This window comes from Chiloscyllium plagiosum, chromosome 22 (assembly GCF_004010195.1).
Source record: "Chiloscyllium plagiosum isolate BGI_BamShark_2017 chromosome 22, ASM401019v2, whole genome shotgun sequence".
Classification (NCBI taxonomy): Eukaryota; Metazoa; Chordata; class Chondrichthyes; order Orectolobiformes; family Hemiscylliidae; genus Chiloscyllium; species Chiloscyllium plagiosum.
Window position 1 is genome coordinate 38,062,232 of NC_057731.1, and position 17,180 is coordinate 38,079,411.

General features: G+C 39.6%; 1 protein-coding gene across 1 annotated transcript in view; it reads left to right on the top strand.

Annotated features, from left to right (window-relative positions):
* Nucleotides 1–17,180, top strand: part of atrnl1b (attractin-like 1b) — a 944,158-nt gene that overhangs the window by 895,393 nt on the left and 31,585 nt on the right. The window lies entirely within an intron of this gene.

A 17,180-nucleotide genomic window follows, 5' to 3' on the forward strand; every position in this document is an offset into this window, starting at 1 on the left:
CCTGTATTCCTGATGAAGGGCTTTTGCCCGAAACGTCAATATTACTGCTCCTCCGATGCTGCCTGAACTGCTGTGCTTTTCCAGCGCCACTCTAATCTAGACTCTGGTTTCCAGCATCTGCAGTCATTGTTTTTACCTAGTTTTCCAATTTCAGTACACAGTGAAAAATAGAGCAAAAAGACACGGTCCTTACACTTGTTTGATTAGGACTAACTTCCACCCCTTTAAGTGGCTGTCACTTACTTATTTAGTTAATGTGTTTCGCTGGATTATAAGAGTATAAAGAGAATTAGCTGGGACACCACAGTAGTGGATCGGAGATTGTATCCTGTGAATAAAATTATCAAAGAAAAATACCGTGACTTGTTTTATCCAACCATCTAGCTTGGTGAACACTTTGGACTTAGGAACTGGAGATGAGGGCTGTACAGCAGGAATGGCCAGCAAGACAGACAGCAATGATTGATCAGGGACTAGCACGTCAAGGGTAGAGGTAGCAGAGGAACATCTGGGAGTGAGTTTAACCTGAGGGTCACCATGCCTTCAGGCAAGGCAGGGTCTCAGCCACTACAAGAACTGAGTCGACACTGTTGATATCTCTGTGTATTACAACGTAGCTTTCTAACCAACTGTGTTAACCAATCAACAACAGTGACCTCCCACCCCCACCCCAAAAAATAAGCAACGTACTTAGCATTGCGTGTTCAGTTCTTCATTAACTTTCTTTTTAACTATGCTTATTACTTCAAATGGTCTGTTTCCTTCTATTAACATTAACAGGAAAAGAGTTTTATGTGTTGTATTGCAGATCAAATTTTACAAAAGTCATGCTTGTTACTGTAATTTGTAGGTTTTGAAATTTTAACAACATTATAGCTTGATCTTCCATATAATGTCTAACAATGTAGAGTTATTTTAAAAGAAATGAACCCAGGGGTAATGGAGCAAGTGTGTCAAATGTAAAATAAACTGATTCCCTTGTTCTTTATTGTGACATGCTTGTATCCTTCAGCACTAGAGAAACATTACTTTGCATGACAAAACCTGACTGAATCCTAAGAGAATTCCAACACTGCATACAGGGGATGAATATCTGTCATTATGACTTGGCAAGGTATAATGCTCATAACAGAATTAATAATACATTAACTGTCAAAAAGAAATCAAAATCAAAATTCTTATAGGCTTCTAGTCATACTATAACATATTCTTCCCAAGGAGAGGAAACGCACATGATATTTGCAAATTTTAATTTTGAAATTCACACACACACACAACACACACACATACCCACCTACCACATGATGGAATAGCAGCTGACAGGAACAAAGTTGACACTGCCCATAAAATCATGCTGCCGGTTGGTGCTGTTTGGGACCAACATCTGAGCAATCACCTAAGGTAGAGTTAGCCCCTAGTCTGCAGACATAAGAGGGACAGGAAAAATAACAACAACTACAATCCAGGGAATGCAACCAGTCAACCTATGACTGGATTTTAGAGAAAAATATTACTATTTTCCTTGATTGTTTCAAAGTTTCTTAACATATTTCCTAACATAGGGTTGACATTGCCTTGTGACAAAATGGATGCCTTCTTTCCTTTCCATAAAGAATTTCATGGACAGCAAAATTTTGTCCTCCTTGAAAATATTTGATAGCAGCCAAATCAGCTTTGATTAAACTGGAATTACTACAATAAACAGCCCTAAGAATGCTCCCGTTTAACAATTTGTCTGCCATGTAATGCCAACTGCGCAGGCTCAAATGCACCATGACAAAGAAAACAATGTCATGGTGTGATGTCATTGGTGTCACCTGCTCATGTGCAGAGAGTGGCCATCTTGTCAGACATCTTGGTGTTGGCAACACACAATATGATTTCTAAGCAGTCTTGCCAAATTATAGTGTTGGAATGAAAGTGAATTATGTTTTTAAAAAAAGTTTCATGCAAATGGCTGTAGATGCTTCTTCTGTTTATAAAGATGCATGTCATTTGATTTAGCAATTGGCAATTTGGTATTCTGATATTTTCATATTGAACAGTAATTCATAGACTTTGTAAATAAAGGCCTGCATGTGTAATCAATAGTAGGATCGATATAAGGCAATGAAACATTCATCTGCATAAAATTTACTGAATCCACTGCAGCACTCAATAAAACTATATCATTATATTTGACTATCTTTAAAAGGCATCTGCAGAAAGAAAAACATAGTTAATGGGCTGAATTTTCATAAGGGAGTTCATCTATCAAGATGAAATGCAGTCAATGGCATTACCGTGCCCTCCTTGGGGAGGTCATCAATAACCAATAAAAACAAACTCATTGAACTGGCCACGTAAGCATGTATCTACAAAAGCAGGTCAGAAGCTGGGAACAATGCAGTCAGTATGTCGTCCCCTGACTCTCCAAACTGTGCCCACTATTTACAAGCCACAAGTCAGGAGTGTGTTGACATGCTCTCCACGTGCTTGGATGAGTACAAACTCGGGAAACATGATGCCATCCAGGTCAAAGCTGTCACATGTACTGGTCTGTTGATATCATCATAGTGGTTCTTCAGAGAGGTCACATACTTGGTTAAGGTCAATAGAAACTGCTGGAATAAACTGTTGGTAAGATTACCTTTTATTAAAATGTCTTGTAACTATGTAATCAATGAGGCTGAGCAGAAAGATCAACACACTCACACACAGTCCCTCTTTCACTTACACGCACACACACACGTCTACTTATCAATAAATACACACATGCCTACCTATCAACACATACACACACTTTAACCTGCCTACATGCAGACACACCTACACATGCCTATATGCAATATCTGTTTTCATATCTGGTTCACAGAGATATCTCTATCTCCCTGATCTGTTCTCAGCCTTTTTGGAGGAGCTAGATGATTTCTGTTCTCCTGTTGTCTTTTTCTCAAAATCAGTTGAGTAATCATATGTGAACATTCTTAGAATACCAGCTTGGTTTTAGGTCTTCGTCCAGATCCTGTGGATAACTGGTCCATTCCAGTGAAGGTCGTCTTTATGTAGATACCAACATCTCCTGTATCTTCTTAACTATTCCATTCTCAGTATCTATATGATAATATCTCAGCAGCCATGCTGTTTTATTTCAGAATTTGGCATTCCCAATTTTGATACAAAATCAGAAATTGCTGTAAAAGTTCAGCAGGTCTGGCAGAATCTGTGGAGAGAAATCAGTATTCTGAGGAAGGGTCACCTGACACGAAATGTTAAATCTGATTTCTCTCCACTGATGCTGCCAGACCTGCTGAGCTTTTCCAGCAATTTTTGTTTTTGTTTCTAATTTACAGCATCCACTGTTTCTTTGGGTTTTTCCCAATTCTGATTCCTATTTTGCACAAGTTCCCCTCAGAGAGTTCTTTCAAGTTATGGGCTTTGTGATGTTAGTTGTATTTTTTAGTTTGACTTGTATAGCACTCTAGGTGAAAGTGGGTACTGCAGATGCTGGAGATTAGAATCAAGATTAGAGTGGTGCTAGAAAAACAGAGCAGGTCAGGCAGCATCCTGATGAAGGGCTTTTGCCCGAAACGACAATTTTCCTGCTCCTCGGATGCTGCCTCGCTTGCTGTGCTTTTCCAGCACCACTCTACTCTTGCATAGCATTCTTCCTTCTCTCTGTCTGTTCTCATGATTCACTGCATGAGCATTGTGGAAGAGAAGGAAGTTGAGAATCTGCAATCTTTTTCTTAATAACATGGAACCAGACTATTCTGAAATAATGTGTGACTGTCACTCAAAAGTCACAATTAAATTATCATTTTTATTCAACAAGGTTTTGATCATCCAAAATTCTCTTTCAGTTCCAATATTTGCTTGTGGTTGCTAGTGAATTGGTGATGTGCGCAAACCTATAGAACTCTGTGAAGTTGCACCCATTCATTGGAAAATTGTGGACTATTATCTGAAATAATGAGGTCTGGAATACCATGCGCAGCAAAAATGTCCTTAAGTATTTCCCTTTGGTACACTGAGGCATGACTGAGATATTTAACCTTAATCCATCAAGAATTACAGTCAATAACTAAGAGAAATATCTTCTCCTGGAGTTTGAGGAGATCTAGCACCGTTATGGACCAGACACCCTCAAAATATTTTAATAAAGTAGCCTAGACCCTAACTTTTTCTTATTTTAAAGATAGATGTAATCTCTTGAAAAAACTGTTTTGTCTTGCCAATACGATGCTTAGTTGTATCTAAACAATTGTCATTGTGGTTCAAAGAACAGAACAGCATAGGAGCAGGCTGTTCAGCCTTCGAAGCCTGAAATAACACATGCTGCTTTACTAACCTAAAAACCTTTTACCTTTGCACAGTCCATATCCCTCTATTTTCTACTTATTCTTGTACCTGTCAAGCTGCCTCTTAAATATTGATTTTCTATCTATTTCTACCAGCTCTTTAGGCAGTACTTTCGAGGCACTTACCACCCTCAGTGCCTTTCACATCTCCTTTAAACTTACCCCCTTTTACCTTTAACCTATGTCCCTGAGGATTTGACATTTTACCCTAGAAAGAATACTCCAACTATGCATTCCATCCATGCCTCTCATCATTTTGTAAACCTCTATCTGGTCACCCCCCCCCCCCCAGTCTCTCTCGTTCAAATGAAAACAAACCAAGTTTGTCAAATCTCTCCATATAGCTAATACCCTTCAAACGTGGCAGCATCCTGATAAGCCTTTTCTATACTCTCTCAAAAGCCTCCACATCATCCTGGTGACCACAACTGTGTGCAGTATTCCAAATGTGATATAACTAAAGTTCTATACAACTGTAACGTGACTTGCCATTTCTCATACTCTGTGTCCTGGCTTGTATCCCAAGCATGCGATACAACTTCTTAACCACCTTATTCACCTGTGTTGCCACTTTCAGGAATTTATGGACCTATGTGTCTAGATTCCTTTAAATGTTAATGCTTCTAAGTGTTCTGTCATTTACTATATACTTCCCTTCTGTATTAGACCTTCGAAAATGCATTTTGTCCAGATTAAATTCCTTCTGCCAATTCTCTGTCCAAGTCTCCAACCATCTACCCTGTTGTATTGCCTGGCAATCCTCCTCACTCTTCATTTACCTGTGCCAGATTGAATAAGAATTTTCCTCCATGATTGACAATTTACATGAATTTAAAGTTTGGCGATATCACAAGGTGGTAGAAAGTCTTTCATTGGTTAGGTTAGTTGAGGGAAAGGCTTGATTGATGATTGCTGCGTGAGCAAAAACGTAATGGTTGGTTGTGTGAATTTGCTTTAGTCAATAAGAATAAGTTTTGCTTTTTGCAAACATTGTAACACTACTCTCCCTTTGTCATCAAATTCTGATGTGACTGAAACATGAATAGAATGTCAAAAAAAAGCAGATGACCCCTTCTAATCCTTGAAGAATATTGGCCATCATTCTTTGAAAAATTCTCAGTGTTGATTTAATCATAAAGAGTCATCAATTGCAGCAGTGTCTTCCAGCTGGTTTGATGAAAGTTGTCATTCATTTGGATTCTTTGTCCAGAGGTAATTGCCAGAAGCCACCCAGTTTGGCAAACAGTGTGCTTTTTGTAGCTACAGCTGCCATTGCTTGGCCTTACAACTTATTGACTTGTCATGATGATATGCATTGTTGAATCTTGAATTCCATACTCTGATTTTTATACATTGGGCTTCCATGGGCCGAAATGGTTTTTCAGATCAACCAAAGAATATTCACTTCAAATGGTCACAGGCATCAACTAACTGCAAAGTGGCCATTTCCACTTTCAACGTGGGTTAGACAACAGATTGCCAAATTGAAATTAACCATTTATCCAATGAAACCAGCCAACAAGTATCCACAATAGATTGCTATTGTGGCTGGATCAGAAGACACAGCAGGGTTAGGCCTAGGGAGCTACAGACAGAGGAGGCAGAGAAAGGTGACTCACAGAAGGCCTCACCCCTTCTGTGCACAAGGATCAAAAATGTCACACATGCAGATTATTGAAGATTCTCAGATTTACTGAGTGGCTTCTTCCAAACTTCTGTCATCTACTGCAGCAATGCACAAAGATTCTTATGCCCTTCTCAGTGGCGTTATTGTAATTGTGGCTTCGAACTTTAATGATTTGTAACTATTTCAGGATACAACAGGTGATATCAATCAATCAATCATGTATATCCTCCAGTTGGTAGCACACATCACTTTCTGTGAAAGCCAATCAATCATATCAGTCCCCAAAGCCATCACAAAGCAAGATGTCAGGGGCATGCACTCATTTGCAAAACTTACAGGGTGTCCAACATGCAGAATATCACTGACTGTGCATATGAAACTTGTCTATTGTAGTAGAAGCTGTAAAGAGGAAGGGTTTGCACGTAATGAACTGCTTTGTGATAGTTATGCATCTGTTTTCCTATTGATTGCAATGATGTCATCATCCTGCACTACTTCTTAACTCCAGACCACTGCAGTCCTGCACTCTTAATCTTATTACATGGTTAGAGCTTGGCTATTGCTACCTCTCTGATACAGAATGAAGTATGTGTCATGCTCCACTCAGGCCCAGTTGCACCAGATCATCGGCCATATGAAGTAATATGTCTGGTGCCTACAAAGATCTAGAGGTGTTCTAAAGTTTGTCCCAAGGCAGGTCATTACGACTTACTCCAGGCCTATTAGGTTTGGTCAATAAATCATGACTTTGCCAATGATGCCCACATTCCTATGAACGAATAAAATAAAAAGCTCCCAGACGCTCACTGCCTGCTGCACACTTGTAACTTTGCCCTAGGGTATCGTCCATTGATTAAACCAGCTACATAGAAAGTGTCAGCAAGGTACAGGACATAAATAGAACAAAACCCACCTATCCTGCTAATTCTAAAAGATCTTAAACAGCATCTAACAGGCGAATGCATCAGCTGAAAACGTACTTCCCTGATCATCAGTCCCTCTCAGTATCAGGCTAGCTTCTTCATTATCTTGAGGGTTGGAAAACAGCTAGTCAAAATCTGTTGCCAGTTCATCAACTATTCGTGGAATAAATTCTGCATTAACAAATACTGATTGTTAGATCCTCTACAAGTTGGCCCTCATGTAACTTCAGCTTGGGAGCTGTGGGCCTACAATGATTTATTTTGAGGTGTCATGTCTGAGAAGCGTGGCAAGTAAGTTTTATTTTTTATTCACTCATTCAGTGTAGATGTCACTGAAGGAACAGTGATATATACATCCAAGTCAGAATGGTGAGTAACTCAGAAGGGGATTGGTAAGAGGTGGTATTCCCACAGATCTGCTGCTCTTGTCCTTCAAGTTGGTCATGGATTTGGAAGATACTCTCTAGCGATCCTTGGTGAATTTCTGCCGTACGTCATGTAGATTGTGCACATTGTTGCTACTGAGTGTCGATGCTGAAAGGGGTGAATGTTTCTCAATGTGGTGGCAATTAGCATGTTTGCTTGTCCTAGATGGTATCAAGCTTCTTGAGTGTGATTGAAGCTGCACTCATCCAGGCAAGTGGGAAATATTCCATCACACTCCTGACTTAAGCTTCAATGATGGACAAACTTTGGCAAGTTGGAAAATGAGTTAATCGCTAGAAGATTTCTAGCCTCTCACTTGCTTTTGTATTTATAAGGCTTATCCAGTTCAGTGGAGAAAGTAGGGACTGCAGATGCTGGAGATCAGAGCTGAAAATGTGTTGCTGGAAAAGCGCAGAAGGTCAGGCAGCATGCAAGGAACAGGAGAATCGACGTTTCGGGCATAAGCCCTTATCCAGTTCAGTATCTGGCCAATGGTAACTCCAAGGATTTTGATAGTGGGGATGTAGTGATAGTAATTCTGTTGAATGTCAAGGAGCAATGGTTAGATTCTCGCTTGTTGGAGATAGTAATTGCCTGGCCCTGGAGTGGCACAAATGTCGCTTGCAACTTGTCAGCAGACACCTTGATATTATCCAGGTCTTTCAGCATTTAAAAATGGACTGTTTCAGTATTTGAGGAGTTGCAAATGGTGCTGAACATTGTGCAATTATCAGAGAACATCCCTACTTCTGACCTTATGACAGAGGGAAAATCACAAATGAAGCAGCTGCAGATAGTTGGGCCAAAGACTACCCTGAGGAACTTCTGCAGAGATTTTTTGGAATTGAGTGGGATATTTGTGGATCCACCACCTCCAATGAGTTGATTAATTGTTTACAGTCATTACGTGATGTGACAGGATGGCAGATCTTAGATCTAATCCAAAAATAGAGAAACTCAGCATGTGTGGCAGCATCTGTGGAGAAAAAGCATATTAACATTTTGAAACCAGTGATTCTTCCTCAGAACCTTCTCTGATACTGAAGCAGTCCATTGGTGTGGACTTGTTATCTGTAACTTACTGCTTATGCTGATTGATGCATAAGTAGTCCTATTTTGTACCTTGAACTGGTTGACACCTCATTTTTAGGTAAGCCTGGTGTTACTTTAGTCATGTAGGATGTGTAGTGTCATGAAGCTGCAGATTGTATTGGAGTATAATTTCGCTGCTTCTAATAAATGCCCAGTGTTTAGCTAATAGATCTGTTTGATCCATCCCATTTAGCTTTTGGTGGTACCTCACAACATAATGATGGGTATCCTCAGTGTGAAGGTGGGACTTCATCTCCACAAAGACTATATGGCAGGCACTTTTACTGATGGTGTCACAGATTGATGCATCTGTGACAGGGAGATTGATGAGGGTGAGGTCAAGTATGTTTTCCCTCCTTATTGGTTTCCTTACCACTTGTCACAGGCCTAGTCTAGCAACAACATTCTTCGGGATTCAGGAGCACATTTTGCAGATGCTGGAATCTCTACTGAAAACAAAGAAATGCTGGAGATCATAGCGGGTCAGGCAGCATCCATGGAGAGAAAGAAAGCTAACATTTCCAGTCTAGATGACTCTTCATCAGAGCTGAAATGAATTAGGTTGGGGGCGGAGAGGCAAGGTGATGGACAGGGAATGGGAAGGGCGTAGCATTTATGCAACAGCGGGAGGAAGGGTTGGAGTGCTGGGGGAGAAAGGCTATTGATAGTTCAGATTAATTGACTGGAATGTGAGAATGGCAGAACAATTGTGTGTCTAACTGCCAGGCTGGAAAGAATAGACAGTCCCACTAGAGTGGGAGGAGGAGAGAAAGGGCAGAGAATCTAACAAGCAAGGTTCAATCAGCTTGGTTATTGTATAGCTATCAAGCCACCCTAGTGATAGACCCACCTAGAGTACATCATGCATCCTTGCCAACCTTAATACTTTTTCTAAGTGAAACATTAAGGAGCACTGATTCATCAACCAAGGGAGAAAAGTATTTGGTATTCAGCAGGATGTTTCTTTGCCCATGTTTGACCTAATGCCAGGAGACTTCACGAGGTTTGGAGTTTTGTGACAGTCTGGCACAACTAGCTTAGGACTAGCACTGTAACTGTATTATTGAGGATTCCATTTCATACACTTCATGGTAGCTCAGTTAGTTTTCACAATGGCTAACAAGGACTTCTGTCCCACATTTTTTGTTGCCCATTGGCGTCAGATGGAAGTATGAATGGTCACTCTCAAGATTTTATTGCCACTTCATGGGGTTTTCCTCAATACTCCCATTTGTCCGTGGGGAACAGGCTATAAAAATGTTACAATGTCTTGTAATTCATTAACTATGTTTTCCTTCAAACTTAGTAAGCTGGAGGAAAGAGTGGAGACTAGAGATACATTCTGGAGAGATAGTAATATTGGCGCTAGAGATCTTTGGATGTATAAATCTCTGGCATTTGCATGAGTATTTCAGAAGATAGAAGTAGATTCCTTCACATACTCAAACATGCGAATATGGTATTTCCTGATACACATCTACTTTGCACACTTTGTTGTCTTGCCTGTCTAGTGGTGTACATTGTGCAGGCTTATAAGCAAAGATTTTCATTGGTGCTGTCAGAGAAAGGCGGTACAAGCATTTAAAACTAATCTAACATGTTTGACAAATACCAACAACAGAAAGGAAGTGTTATGGTACTGTTCTTACAAATTTCATTTGATTCTACTTCAAATAGCCCAGTGATCCTGAGATAATAGAATCCTGTGTAAGGCCAACATTGTTCCATGCACACACTGAAAATGTGTCAGAGATGAAACAAGAGAGTTAATGTTCCTATTACTTTGACAGAAGCGACTTTAGAATGATATTTATCATCATCGGGTTCAATATAGCCTATTATTTCAGCCAGTAGCTCCTGATCACGTGAGGATTGTGAACATACTTACCATTCTGTGGGAGTTTTTGTTACATCTGAAATCATGTTCCCTGCACATCAAATGTGATTTATAAGGAAGAATGTCATTGTTGAGTATGCATTATTTCCATGTTGTTTGTGGATAATCAAATAATATAACAGATTTCTGTGTTGTTTTGACCAATTATAGATTAGCAGATCCACAGAGGCTTATAAATAGCATCTGATTGATAATGTGTTAAAATGGCATCATCCCCAAATGAGTGTCGCTGTAGTTGTTCTTTCTTACAAATTAAAACATTGCAAAGAATTTACTCTGTTGATGTTAATAAATATCTCAGTAATGAATACTGACTATGGAATGTCAGGAATTGTCTTTGAAGGAATTACTTTTGAAGTCAGACCAACCTGAGAATAATGACCATCTCCAGTGATATTAATTCAGCGCTTCACGCTGTCACACCTAATACTTCCAAAACAGTATTCTGATGATAACAATAGACATTACTCAAACACCATGTCACACTCCAGATGTCACACTTCATTACAGATATAAATTAATTATGCACAAAACTTAAGATCAGCAGACACATTCTGATCTTAACATTTCACCAAACTATAAGATGATGTTTAACCTGAACTTGAATTTACCATTTTAACATTGTGACCCAGAAACTCGATGATGCTTTCTCCATTTGTGATGTGTACATGGTGCTAAAGCATTCCATTTGGTGAGTGGCGTGATTCTGATCTGGAAGAGTGCATCCTTAATATTGGTATTGGCAAAAAAAGGAATTGTCCAGCACACATATTTGAAACTGATTATAGATGATTTGCATGGAAGAAAATGAATACTTGTTCAATGCTCTCTTCACTAACTTTCTATGGAAAAGTCCCTTGAACCCTCAAATGCATTCAGTAAAAATGCATGCAGCTTTATCAACAGGTCTACAAGGGATGGCTAGCATTTGTAACCAAATGATAATCTTTGTAAAATATTATTTACTGAAATGGAATTGTGGTTATCAGAACACCTCTCCTGAGTTCATGACAGCTCTAAAGATTGTTGCTGACCTAGCCTTTTCTAGAGTGCTCCCTTCCATTAGGTGAGATATTGATATAGTAACTGTCACTGGGCTGGTAATCCAGATCCTACGCTAACATTCTGGTTACATGGGTGCAAATACCACCATGGCAGATAGTGAAATTTGAATTCAATAAAAATATAATGGTGATTGTTAATTATCATTGATGTAATGCCTAAAAGGTCCAAGGGGAAATCATCTTCCTGTGGAGCTCACTGAGTATATGTTCCCTTGGTTACAGGCAATGGCCTGCCCGGCTGGAACTCATCACCTGAGTCCTTTATAAAGCAGAACCAGGGATGTCTATCCTGGTCTGGGACTAGTGAGTAGTGGTGACTCTATTTTAGTATTCAGCAATAAATAATGTTCCTTTTCAGTCAGGTTTCCCGACTTTTACAGTTATCTGGTTCACCAATTCCCTTCAGAAAAGGAAATCTGCATCCTTACCTGTCCTAAACATGATTCAAAACACAAATCAGTGTGGTTGACTCTTAAATTTGTACTGTTAGGGGTGAACAACAAATGCTATCCTAGCCAGCAACACCCACATCCCATGAGTGAAGTAAAAAAAATGACCCTCTTCCCTCTTTTTATTCATGTCCCTTCCTCCCATTTGCTTTCCCAATCTTCCAGAGTCTATTAAACAAATGTTGCTGATGATTCAGTGGTCCTAAATTGAAATCCCTACACCTGTGAGTTGTTTGAGGATATTGAGTTGGTGGCTACATCTTACAAATATCATGTAAATTAGATCTGATGTCAAATATCAAGTGGCTCTCAGACCTACAGCTCCAGTATGCAATGGCCTGATGGTGCAAACCAATATTTTAGTTTATAGCTTTAAAGGGACATTACACATTATTTAGAGAAAAGACTTGCTGTTCACTATACAGTTGATGTATATTACAGATAAATTTCAGCACTGGTATGATGCCAGGTATATAGGCAGTCCACCCAAGTGATTGGCTGACTAATCAAATAGCATTTTCCTCATTTGCTTGCAATAAGCAGAAGGCTGAATCTTATGTTTTATTGGGTGAAGTCTGAGTTACGGGATCCTTTGTCTGCAACCTCTCCCATGATTATGTGCTCCTCCTCCTCAGCATGAGCTCCTGCTCTGAGCTTGCTAGCAGCCCTGTTCTTCCTGCATCCATCTTTGCCTTCTTAGCTAGGCAGCCAAGGCGTGCCATGAATTGGAGATTTTGTTTTAAGGGTAGGAAGAGCAATTATGAGAGCATTAAAGCTAACTGACTAATGTGAATTGGCGAAATAAGTTGAAAGTTAAGTCAGCAAAAAATGACCAAACAACTTAATAAAGAGATAAAATTTAGAGTATGGGGGAAAGTTAGTCAGAAAATAAAAGAGCAGATATTAAGAGGTTCTATAAATATTTGAAAAATCAGAATTAACAAAGGGAGTGTTGATCCCATAGAAATGATTTGGAGATGCCGGTGTTGGACTGGGATGTACGAAATTAAAAATCACACAACACCAGGTTATAGTCCAACGGTTTATTTGGAAGCATTAACTTTCGGAGTACTGCTCCTTTATCAGATTTATTTGGAAGTACTAACTTTCCTTTATCAGGTGCCAGCGCTCCAAAAGCTACTGCTTCCAAATAAACCTGTTGGGCTATAACCTGGTGTTGTGTGATTTTTAACTTTGTACATTCCATAGAAAGTGAGACTGGATGTTAAAAATGGGATATAACTGAGTTGACAGACAAATTGAACAGGTACTTTGCATTAGGATATGAGTAACTTTCCAAAAGCAGAATAAATTCAGAAATAAATGAGAAGGAGGAACTCAGGAAAATTAGAATCTCACAGAAGTGGTGCTGAGTAAAATGTTGGAAGTGAAAGCTGACAAGTGCCCAGAACCTGATGGATTTCATTCTGGAACCTTAAAAGAAGTTGTGATTGAGATAGTTGGTTTTCATTTTCCAAAACTCTGTTGACTTGGGGTATTCTATTAAATTGGAAGATGGAAAACGTAACTCTGTTACTTAAAATAGGAGAGAAATAGAAAGCAGGATACTAAGGCCAATTAGTTTCACATCTGTCATAGGAAGATTGTTAGAAGCTATTATTAAATAAGTTATAGCAGATGATTTAGCAATCTTCAAGGTCATCAGACAGAGTCAACATGATGTTTTGAAAAGGAAATTATGTTTGACCACTATATTGGAGTTCTTTGAGAAGGTAACATATGCTATGGATAAAGAGGAACTGGTGGATACTTTGATTTCCAGAGGTATTTGGTAATGTGCCACATCAAAGCTTCTTGCAGAGAATAAAAGCTCATGCTGAAGTGGATAGCACATTGACATGGATAGAAGATTGGCTGGCTAATAGGAAACAGAGAGTAGGCATAAATGGTCTTTTTCAAGTCAGCAAGATGTAATGCGTGTCACAGGAATTGGTGCTGGGATCTCAATTGTTTACAATTCGTATGACTGACTTGGATGAAGGAGAGGAAGGTATGGTTGCCAAATCTGCTAATGACACAAAATCAAGTTGGAAATTAGATGCAAACAGAGCATAAGGAAGCTACAGACAGTATAGATATGTTAAGTGAATGAGCAAAGTTGTGCCAAATGGAGTATGATGTGGAAAAATGTGAAAATGTCCGTTTTGGCAGGAAGAATGAAAAAGAAACATCATCTAAATGTCAAAAGATTGTGAGGTTCTAAGATGCAAAGGGATCCATCTGTCCTGGTGCATGAATCATAAAAGATGAGCATACAGGCATGGCAAGTAATCGGGAAAACTAATCAAATATTATCATTTATCTCAGAAGGAATTAAATACACAAGTCAGAAGGTTATGTTTTATTATGCTACAGATAAACAGGGTATTGGTGAGACCTCATCTGCAGTATTATGCATAATATTGGTCAGCTTACTTTAAATAATGATGTAAACTTATTGGAAGTGGTTCATTGAAGGTTTACCAGAATAATATCCAGAATCAGAGGCTGATCTTGCAAAACAGAGCTTTAGTGTGAAATGATTAGACAGAGTGGAATTTTTTAAGTGCATTCAGGAGAGGTTTTAATGCCAATATGTAGATAAACCTGCAAGAGATGAGGCAGTGCTAGATCTAATCCAAAGGAAGGAAGCCAGTGAAGTGGTTGAAGTTTCAGTGGGCGAGCTTTTTGGGGGTAGCGGCCATAACTTTGTAAGTTTCAAAGACATTAGGGAAAAGGATAAGGATAGTGTGGAGGTTAAGTGTCAAAATTGGCAGAAGGTAGTTCAATATCATTAGGCAGGATCTGGCAAACATAAACTAGGAACAACTACTTGCAGCTAAATCTATATTTGGGAAGCGGGGGTCTTTTAAAGCTGACATAGTGAGAATTTAGGGACAGCATGTTCCTTTAAGAGTGAAGAGTAAGGGCAGCAAGTCCAGGGAATCCTGGATGTAAAGGGATATCGAGAGTTTGAAAAAGACAAAAAAGCATTTGTCAGGTACAGCGCATTATAAACAGGGAGGTGGTTCAAAAGCGTAGAGTCTAATGGTTGCTAAAGAAAGAAATTAGGAGGACAAAGAGGAGCCATGAATTACATTTTGCAGATAACATTAAAGAAAGCCCCAAGCTATTTTATAAGCATTTTAAGAGTAAGAGGATTACCAGGGAAAGAGTGGGCCTATTAGAGACCAAAGAAGCAATCTCTGCGTGTAGCCAGAGGATTTGGGTGAGGTTTCAAATGAACATTTTCATCTGTATTCAGAGAGGAGGAAGATTTTGTAACCAGGGATTTCAGTTAGGATGGTAATGTTCTCGAACATGTTAGAATTAATAAGGAGGAAATATTAGATGTTTTAATAGGCATAAAGGTGCGTAAGTCCCTAGGGCCTGATGAGATGTATCCCAAACTACTATGAGAGGCAAGGGAGAAGATTGCTGGGGCTTTGGCAAAAATATTTCATACTTAGTTGACCACAGGCAAATTGCCAGACAACCGGAGGATAGCTAACATGGTCCTTTTGTTCAAAAGGGGAAGCAGCGAATGGCCAGGTAATTACAGCCTAATAGTCTGATGTCAGTGGGAGGGAAATTATTGGAAAATATTCTGAGGATCAGGATTGATCAACACTTGGAGAGACATGGATTGATCGTGGATATTCAGCACAGATTTATTAGTGGGAGGTCCTGTCTGACTATTTTAATCTATTTTTCTAATCAATCTGTTCAGAAATGTTATTACACACCTCTGGAGCAACGAAGGCCTCCCAGTTCAAGGTTATGAGCACTGCCACCACACCACAAAACTAATTGAACTGAATTTTTTACAGAGGTGACTGAATGTATTGATGAGTGTAGTGCTGTTGATGTTGTTTACATGGATTTCAGTAAGGCTTTTGATAAGGTCCCAAAAGGAAGACTAGTCCAAAAGATAAGAGCCCATGAGATCCAATGCACATTGAAAAACTGGGTCCTAAATTGGCTTACAAATAGGAGGCAAAAAGTGATGGTGGGGTTTTGTAATTGGAAGACTGTGACCAGTGGTGTACCAAAGGGATCAGTGCTAGGACCCTTGCTGTTTCTTATGTGAGTTGATGACTTGGATATGAACATAGATGGTAGGTTTGCAGACGACGACAAAATCAGTGGTGTTCCTGATGGCAAGAAGGTGGTGTCAGGCTACAGTCTGATATTGATCAAGTAGTAAATTGGGCAGAGCAGATCCAGATGGAATTTAATCCCAATAAGTGCAAGGTAATGAATTTTGGGAAGCCTAAAAAGGAAAGGATATACAGATTGAATAAACATGGTGCCTAGTGAGTATTGAGGAACAAAGGGACCTTGGTGTACAATTTCAATACTCTTGAAGGTGTCATCACAGATAAATAGAGTGGTGAAGAAGGCATAGAGGATGCTTGCCTCCATTAGCCAGGGCATAGAGTTCGACAAGGTAGTCTTGTTATAACGATATAAAACATTGGGTCAGGCCACAGATGGAGTACTGTGTGCAACTCTGGTCACCACACTGTCAGAACATCATTGCACTGAAGAGGGTGCAAAGAAAATTCATCTTGCTTGGGGTGAAGTCTCGGTTATGAGGAGAAATCGGATAGACTAGCTTTGTTTTCTTGGAGCAGAGGAAGCTGAGGGAGGATCTGACTAAGGTATACAAAATCATAAGAAGCATAAACAGAGTAAATTGTGAGACTCTTTCCCAATGGCAGACACGTATAAGACCATATATCACAAGTTTAAGAAGAGAAGTAAGTAGTCTAGAGGAGATCTGAGGAAAACAAATTTCACCCAGCGACTAGTAGAAATATGGAACCTGCTGCCTGAGAGGGTAGTAGAGGCAGGTACTCTCACAACATTTAAGAAGCATCGGAATGAGCACTTAAAATGCCAGAAGGTAGGCTATGGATCAAGTGCAAGTAAATTGCATTAGTGGTATTTGTTTTTTGGCGTAGACATGGTGGGCCGAGAGGCCTGTTTCTATGCTGTATGACTCTATGACTCTCTCATATAAGATCCTGAGGGGTCTTAAAAGGACATTTGGTATGTTAGGCATGGTTAGAGGATTGGCTGTTTGGCAGAAGGCAGTGAGTAGAGGAAAGGGGTCATTTTTAGGATGGAAGCTGGTGACTAGTGCAGTTCTGCAGGAGTCAGTGCTGGGACCAAAACTATTCATGTTATACCTTAACAACCTGGATCAAGGAACTGAGGGCCAAGTTTGCAGAAGACACAAAGATAGGTGGAAGGACTGGTAATGTTGAGGTAGCAGGGTGGGTCCAGAACAACTTGGACACACTAGGTGAGTGGGTAAAGAAGTGGCAGATGGAAGATAATGTGGGAAAGTGAACTT